Here is an 8,729-nt window from a genome sequence, read left to right on the forward strand (position 1 = left end):
AATTTTAAGACCAATAAATAAACAGTTGTAAATTCTCACTGATAGTTATGGGTAATGAAATTTAAAACAAAAATGGGGCAACATTTCCTTAACAAGTAGATTGCTAAAACTTAAAAACTGATCATATGATGTGTTTTGCAATAATATCAGAACATAAGAACTTTCAAAAACTGCTGGTCTTAGGATACATTGATGCCTCTGCTTTGTTTTGTTTTGTTTTGTTTTATTTTTACATTTCAATTTTTTTCTTTAAGGGGAGTGAGTTGCATATGGGGGAGGGTTAGATGCTTTATAGACAAGGAAAAAAAACTAATAGAACCAATTTATTCATCATAATCTTCATATTCATCTTCTTCATCCTCCTCCTCCTCTTCATACTCTTCATCCTCCTTGTCTTTCTCCTCTTCTATTTTTTTCTTGCTTTTCCCAGCCTTGACGACTTCCTTTTTTGCCACATCAGGCTTTCCTTTTTAGCTTGATATACAACAATATCCTTTTCATGTTTTTCCTTCAGCTTAGCAGCCTTCTTTTCATAAAACCACTTGTCATCTGCAGGAGAGTTACTCCATATCTCTCCCAGTCTCTTTGCAATGTTGCCAACAGATAGGTCAGGATGCTGTCCTTTGAGTTTTGGGCGATACTCAAAACAAAACAAGAAAAAGGTTGAAGGAATCCCCTTGGGTGCATCGGGATCCTTGATCTTCTTTTTTGTTTCCTCTTTAGGGGGGACATGAGTTTTCATTTCTCTTCCATAATGGGCCCTGTTTGCTTTTGCCACGTCTTCAAATTTTCCTTTCTCTTTGGAACATGGTCTTCCATCTCTTTGAGCACTTAGAAAACTGAGAAGTTGGCTGAAGCATCTGGATGCTTCTTCTCGTGTTCCTCTCATCAAGTTTGCATACAGAACGCATATGATGACATTTTGTATCTTGGCTTCTTAGGATCTCCTCTGCCCGTGTTTAATTATTTTCCTCAGCCAGGCACTAAGTCGCCCAGTGCCTGTCTGGTTCTCACTTGCCCTGTCACTGTCTCTATGGAGCTCAATGTACTGCGGTGTCTGTGTCTGGTGAATGTACTTTGGAAAGTAATTTAATAATCAGTGTCTATGGACTTGAGAATGTATACACACTACAAGATTACATTTCTACTTTTAAGTTATATATTGTGGTTGAACTCTCAAATGAAAAGGCATTCTCAAAACTATCATTGCAGCCTTGTTGTACTAACAAAAATTGAAAGGATCATAATTGTGCAAGAATAAGGAAATGGATAAATTAAGAAGAATGTATTAGAATATTAACAATTTTAAAAATGTAGTGGAAGAGTTCATGTCAGCATTCTGTGATTCTCTTAGGGAGGTAAGGAATGGTATCTCTAACACTTTATTCATATCTTTATTTATTTGTATCTGCTACATTTTGTTTTATAAATATCTGAGGCAGATTTTGCCAAATATCAACATTTGTTAAATTGGGGGAAGGGTGCTTCATATTTTGTTATATGGTTGAGACTTGAACAATGTAGTTTTGAACTGTGCAGGCCCACCTTTATGCGGACTATTTCAATAAACACAGTACAGAATGTAAGTGTATTTTCTCTTCCTTATGGTTTTCCTAATAACATTTTCTTTTCTTTAGCTTACTTTATTGTAAGAATACAGTGTATAAGACATATAACATGCAAAATATGTGTTAGTCAACTATTGCTGAGGTTTCTGGTCAGGATTAGGCTAAAATCATTAAGTTTTTGGGGAATCAAAAGTTACACATGGAGTGCTTGCTTCGGCAGCACACATACTAAAATGAGAACGATGCAGAGAAGATTAGCACGGCCCCTGCACAAGGGTGACACACAAATTCTTGAAGTGTTCCATATTAAAAAAAAAAGTCATATATGGGTTTTTGACTGTGTGAGGGTTGGCACTTTTAACTCCCACAAGTTTCAAGGGTCCACTGTATTATTATCTGTACTATTCCATATGTATGAAATAGTTCATAGTTAAAATTAAAATATTTATTTAAATGAAGGCAATACTCAAAATGTTAAGGTGTTTACCTATTCCTTATTTTGCCCCACTGCATAAGTTTGAGACTGTGGCTGTAATTTTAGATGGAGTCTTAAGTCTTAGTACTAAGAGAAGATATCTTGCTAATGATCATAAAAGAAGGGATTCTTAATCTTGGTTTCATTAGTGCTGTGCTCTAATTAACTAAGCTAACTGTCCACAGGTGACGACATTTATAAACAAATAAAAACCTTTGCTTGATGAGTTTGGACACTCATATGATTAAGATAAGGAACAGCTGTATTGCTTGTGGGACCAAGAACAACAAGATGCTGTTAACATTGCTGGTCAATCTGACATGAAAAATGTTACATAGTATAGAACATTTGGGCTATTAACATCTAACTATCAAATAAAATTTTACGTTGCATTTTTTATTGAGAGGATAGTTAGCAGTGGTTTGTTTTAATTTAATTTTTATAAAACAACTATGTGCGTAGAGTTGAAAAAACAGTAACTTTGAAGATAATTTGAGGACTTTGAAAAGAAGAAAAGAATCTCTTTTCTGCATTTACAGATATTTCAGAAATCCCATTTCATTTGTGAGGGTTAGGTTTCTAAAAATCTCATGGCAAGACAATTTCTTAAAGTTTTATTTATTTTTTGGTTATGGGACTTAAGGACCTAAGAGAAATATAGGGAAGGAATAACAACATTTATAGAGTAGATACATCAAAGCTTATATATACATACACATGTGTGCATATACTTATGCATGTAAAATATGTATAATTTAAGTGATACTAAAATATAAAATGCAACAAGAAAGGTAATGATATTATTCATAGTTTTTTTTGAGTAAGAGCAAATATTGAATTGGTTTCATTTATTTTTTATTGGAAAGGGAGGGAGCTGGCTTCTCCTACTCAAACCGTGGTTCTTTACTCTCTCATCATTCAGATTCAGGTTTGAATTTAGTTGTGCATTTGTGGCTTTGAGGGATTTTGATGACTAAGCATGGCTAATTGGCCCTGTTGAATGGTTTAGACACTTCAGAAGACATTTTCTGAAGTAACTTTTGGTTGTATAAAGTATGATCTTTGGGTAAGGTTGTGTTGGATTGATATTAGAGTATGCTAAAATGCTAAAGTTGGAAGTTTTTAGAATAATTTCCCCATCATTATTCCCCCAAAGCAGTAACAGAAAGGAGAATGAGGAAAGAGAGATCTGTGCCTTCTCAGAGACAATGCTATGGTTCTTGATCATCTGATTGATGCTAGTTACAGAAGAGGCCCAGCAATGCCCACATATTAGATTTGGAATTGTCATGGTCACTGAAAGTGTTTAGAGAAGGAAATTCTCTAAACTTACGTAAAGGAACATAATGTAAAAGGAACTTATGGTCAGAGAGGGAGAACTCTAAACACATCTGACTGCATTAAACCATAGAATTATAGAATCCTATGTTATTAAAGCTGGAAGAAACCTTAGAAGTTTTCTAGTTTAACCTTTTCATTTTTCATCTATCGTAGAGATATTTAAAACTGTGTCTAAAGGCACCATTGGCTCAATTCTTTTCTAATTTATTTTGACAGTCATAACAGTCAAACCAATTGTGTGTAAAAGAGACACAGAGACAATTTCAATGGGATATTAACCTCTTGATACATTATTTTAAATATCAGTCATAAAAAAGCCAAAGTTTAGAAGCCCAGCTTATGGCTTATGTCATCCTGCATATTTTAAATGCACCATAGTTGAAATTTAAATGCCAAATTGTCTAGATATCTTATACTGCCAAATATGCTTTAAATAGACAAGAACTATGCTATTTATAACCTCAGAACACCATGAAAAACCTCATTTTCCTAAGTGTGAAGTGTGGAAGCTAGGATGAAAGAGAGTGTTTCACTTGATTTATAAGCTTTAAAATATTAAAAATAAGGAACTCCAAACCAAGACCTGGCTTCCAACATTTGATGAGTATTTATTTGATGAGTATAAACTATCTCTCTGGAAAAACTGCCTCATTCTGGTTAAAAATTTTTTTTTCAAAGTGTTCTCAAAAATGGTCTTCCAAGTAGGTGTGAGTAGTTCACAAAGTGGGAAAATTCACCAAGAGAAATTTTTAAAAGCCCATGAAGTTTTTCTGGAGAAAAATGGAGAGAACCTCTGGAGGATGTATATATGAGGTAAAATAGAACTTATAGGAAACACAGAAATCCTTTCAGGCTTCCAGGTCACTGCGCACTTTTTTCTGACAGAAAGCAAGATGGAATTTAATATTCAAAAATTTTATTAGGGGAGATGGCTATGAAAAGAAATAAAAGAAGGTGTCCTAAGAGGCTGAGAGACTCATTAATTATGAGGCAAACCTGGGGCTCCTGGGTGGCTCCGTCGGTTAAGCGTCTGCCTTCGGCTCAGGTCATGATCTTGTGGCTTTTGAGTTAGAGCCCCGTGTCGGGCTCTGTGCTGACAGCTCAGAGCTTGGATCCCACTTCAGATTCTGTGCCTCCCTCTCTCTCTGCCCCCTCCCCCACTCACACTCTGTCTTGCTGTCTCTCTCTCAAAAATAAAGAATAAAAATAATAATAAAAAAGAATAACTATTAAAAAAAATATGAGAGAAGAAAGGTCAGCAGAAGCATCCTAGATTGCTGTGCAGTCTGAGGAAGGTTCATCAAGGCCTTGAGCCCAAGTGGGACAATAAAGGAGTCTTATTATCTCCCAGGATCCAGGAACTCATCTGCCTGAGTAGTCCTGCTGCACATGGTCTATGGGAGATAGCTGACTGCGGGAGTACAGACTTGGGGCAAGGACTCAGAAGGATTTCATAGAATAGCAGCTGGCGCTGTGGATCAATTTCACTAATAGGATGTCTGCATGATGAATTCTTATAGCTCCTACATCAAACCAAAATTATGGGCAAAATTATGAAACAGACAGTTTAATCTGCTTTCTCCCCACTTTTCTTTCTTCACCACATCTCTTTTCCTTTATAGAGTGTTTCTTCTTCCCTACTCCTCTTAGACATTTAGTTACAGCCTTTGAAATATCTTCTACTCTGGGAAAATGGTTTGTTCCTGCAAAATATCTAATATTCACAGTAGGGCAAAATTCCATGTTCCTTAAATATTTTGCTTTTGTATCCCCTAAAAGAATAAACAAATGATCAACTTGCTCACAAATTCTTGGTTTGGAGTGCTTTCTTTTTAATATTTTAAAGCTTATAAATTAAGTGAAATATTCTCTTTCATCCTACCTTCTCCACTTTGTACTTAGGAAAATGAGGTTTTTCATGGTGTCCCGTAGATTATAAATAGCATAGTTCTTGTCTGCTTAAGGCATGTTTGGCAGTATGTGATACGTAGACAATTTGGCATTTAAATTTCAACTATGGTGTATTTAAAAGATGCCAGATAGGAGAGTGTCCCAGATGGAAATGTAGAAAGACCCTGAACTTATCCCCTCCACTGTCTGAAGAAGAACTGAGGGCTGACTGAACAACTTCTCATAACGAAAGATAGAGAGGCCATATAGAAAATGGCAAGAGAGAGAGAGAGAGGGAGGGTAACAAAGGGAACCTCTACACCCAATTCTGCAAACTGCAATACAGAGGGATAGTACTGAGGGGCTGTGAGAAGATTAGTCATCCTTGGAGCACAGAAAAAAGCCACAGCTTAAGAGAGAAGATTGAATATAAAGTTTCTACCATTAGAACCTTTCCTGCCAAACGTTGGAGGAGGTGGTGAGCATGATGGTTTATGATTCCCTTCCACCTTGACAGTGTGGATGAGAGCATAGTCTGGGCACACGAGTTGGCTCACTGCCTCACTGAGCCCCAAGTCCCTAGCCCACACCAGCACAAGCCATCCCACCAAAGTGGCCTCAGTGCAGCACACACTGAGATACCCCTGGTGAGCTCTCATTATAGCTCTAGTCAACATGTCAAGGTAACACAAGAGCAAAATACCCTGGAACACGTCAGGCCCATACCAATTTGGCTCCAAATGACTCACCAGGGCATCTCTGCATGGAATATCCCAATACCTCCTTGCCCATTTGCCTTGGTTCTAGCTTCCCTGCCAGGGTGCACCTGTGTGGAGCAACCTGGGGCACACTGACTTGTACCCATTTCAGCTTTAGCTGTCTTGCCAGGGTGGGTGCCTTCTGTGTGGAGAGTTTTAGGACCATGTCAACCCATGTATGCTTCAATTCTGGCCATCCCACCAGGGAAGCCCTATCATGGAGTGCTCTGATATTCCCAGCCCATGCAGCCACAACTCAAGCCAGTTAGCCAAAGTCACCAGGCACACATAGTCTACATAGGGGATGGCCAGATAAGACCATTCATTCAAGTTTAGGAGGAGTAGCTGTTCCACCTAATTCATAGAGACAAGCACAGAAAGTCAAGCAAAATGAGACAGAAAAATATGCTCCAAACAAAAGAACAAGACAAAACCTTGGAAAAGGAACTAAATGAAATAAGATAACCAATCTATCTAATAAACATCTCAGAAATCTACTTAATAAAGAGTAATGGTCATAAAGATGCTCATTGGACTGGAGAGAAGAATGGATAAACTCAGAACTTCAACAAAGGGATAGAAAATATAAAAAAGAATCAATCAGAGTTGACGGATACAATAACTGATATGAAATACATACTAGAGGGAGTCAAGAGTAGAGGATGCAGAAGAGTGGATCAATCTGGAAGCTATCTGGAAGACAGGGTGTGAAAAGCACCCAAATTGAACAGCAAAAAGAAAAAAAGGTATGGGCACCTGGGTCAGTTGGTTAAGTGTCCGACTTTGGCTCAGGTCATGATCTCACAGTCCTTGAGTTTAAGCTCTGCACTGGGCTCTGTGCTGACAGCTCAGAGCTTGGACCTTCTTTGGATTCTGTGTCTCCCTCTCTTTCTCTGCCTTCCCCACTCGCTCTCTCTCTCTCTCTTTCTTTCAAAAATAAATAAACATCAAAAAAAAAAAAAAGAAAAATGGTAAAAAAATGAGAATAGGTTAAGGGATTCCTTGGGCAACATCAAACAAACAAACAAACAAACAAACAAACACTTGTATTATAAGGGTACCTGAAGGAGAAGAGAGAGAGAGAAGAGCAGAAAACTTATTTCAAGAGATAATAGCTGAAAATTTTCCTAACCTGGGGAAGCAAACAGATATCCATGTTCAGGAAGAACAGAGAGTTCCAAACAAGATGGACCCAAGGAGATCTAAATATAGTAATTAAAACGTCAAAGATTAAAAATAGAATTTTTTTTTTCAACGTTTTTTATTTATTTTTGGGACAGAGAGAGACAGAGCATGAACGGGGGAGGGGCAGAGAGAGAGGGAGACACAGAATCGGAATCAGGCTCCAGGCTCTGAGCCATCAGCCCAGAGCCTGACGCGGGGCTCGAACTCACGGACCGCGAGATCGTGACCTGGCTGAAGTCGGACGCTTAACCGACTGCGCCACCCAGGCGCCCCTAAAAATAGAATTTTTAAAGCAGCAGGGCTTAAACTCAAGGACCGTGAGATCATAACAAAAGCTAAAGCAGTTTGCCACCACTAATGATAAAGGGATTTCTTTAAGTGGAAAAGAAAAGGCCATAACTAGAAGCAAGAACATTTATAAGAGGAAAAATTTCGTGAGTAAAAGCAAACATACAGTAAAAGTAGTAGAGCAATTGCTTATAATGCTAATATGAAGGTTAAAGCACAAAAATAGTAAAATTGATTACATCTAAAAATTTGTTAAGGGGACTCACAAAATAAAAAATGTAAAATATAACAATACAAATGTGGAAGGGGGAGTAAAAATGGAATTCTTTTAGAATGTATTTGAACTTAAGTGACCATTAACTTAATATAGACTGCTATATACTTAAGTTGTTATATTATATAACAAATATATAACAAATATTAACAGACATAAAGGGAGAAGCTGACACTAATACGACAATAATAGGGGATTTTAACACCTACTTACATCAATGGATAGATCATCTAGGCAGACAATCAATAATGAAACGATGTCTTTGAATGATACATTAGACCAGATGGGCTTAACCGATGTATGCAGAACATGCTCTCCCAAAACAAAAGAAAACATTCTTTTCAAGTGCACATGGAATATTCTCCAGGATAAATCACATGTTAAGTCACAAAGCAAGTCTTAATGAATTTAAGAAGATTGAGATCATATCAAGCATCATTTCCAGCCATGGTATGAAACAAAAAGAATCAGTCACAAGAAATAACTAGAAAGAACTCGGGAAGCTAAATAACATGCTACTAAACAACCAGTAGGTCAATGAAGAAATCAAACAGGAAACAAAAAACACATGGAGACAAATGAAAATGAAAACACAATGGTCAAAAATCTCTGAAATGCAATGAAAGCATTTCTAAGAGGGATGTTTATAGCAATGCAGGTCTACCTCAAAAACAACAAAAATCTCACTTCAATAATCTACACTTAAAGCTCAAGGAACTAGAAAAAGAAGAACAAATAAAGCCCAAAGTTAGTAGAAGGAATGAACTAATAAGTAGTGAATACCAGAGTGGAAATAAATGAAATAGAGACTAAAAAAGAACAATAGAAAAATCCAATAAAAACAAGAGCTAGTTCTTTGAAAAGATCAACTAAATTGATAAACCTTTTGCCAGACTCATGAAGAAAAAAAGAGAAAGGACCCAAATAAATAAAATCAGAAATGAAAAAGG

General features: G+C 36.9%; 1 non-coding gene and 1 pseudogene across 1 annotated transcript; one reads left to right on the forward strand and one right to left on the reverse strand.

Annotated features, from left to right (window-relative positions):
- Positions 1-323: 323 nt before the first annotated feature.
- On the reverse strand, positions 324-960 carry LOC122220721 (annotated as a pseudogene).
- Positions 961-1,772: 812 nt separating this feature from the next.
- LOC122220795 lies at positions 1,773-1,879 on the forward strand. The gene has a single exon (XR_006202977.1). It is a non-coding gene; the product is annotated as a U6 spliceosomal RNA (small nuclear RNA).
- The last annotated feature ends 6,850 nt before the right edge of the window (positions 1,880-8,729 follow it).

This window comes from Panthera leo, chromosome B2, assembly GCF_018350215.1.
Source record: "Panthera leo isolate Ple1 chromosome B2, P.leo_Ple1_pat1.1, whole genome shotgun sequence".
NCBI classification, from domain to species: Eukaryota; Metazoa; Chordata; class Mammalia; order Carnivora; family Felidae; genus Panthera; species Panthera leo.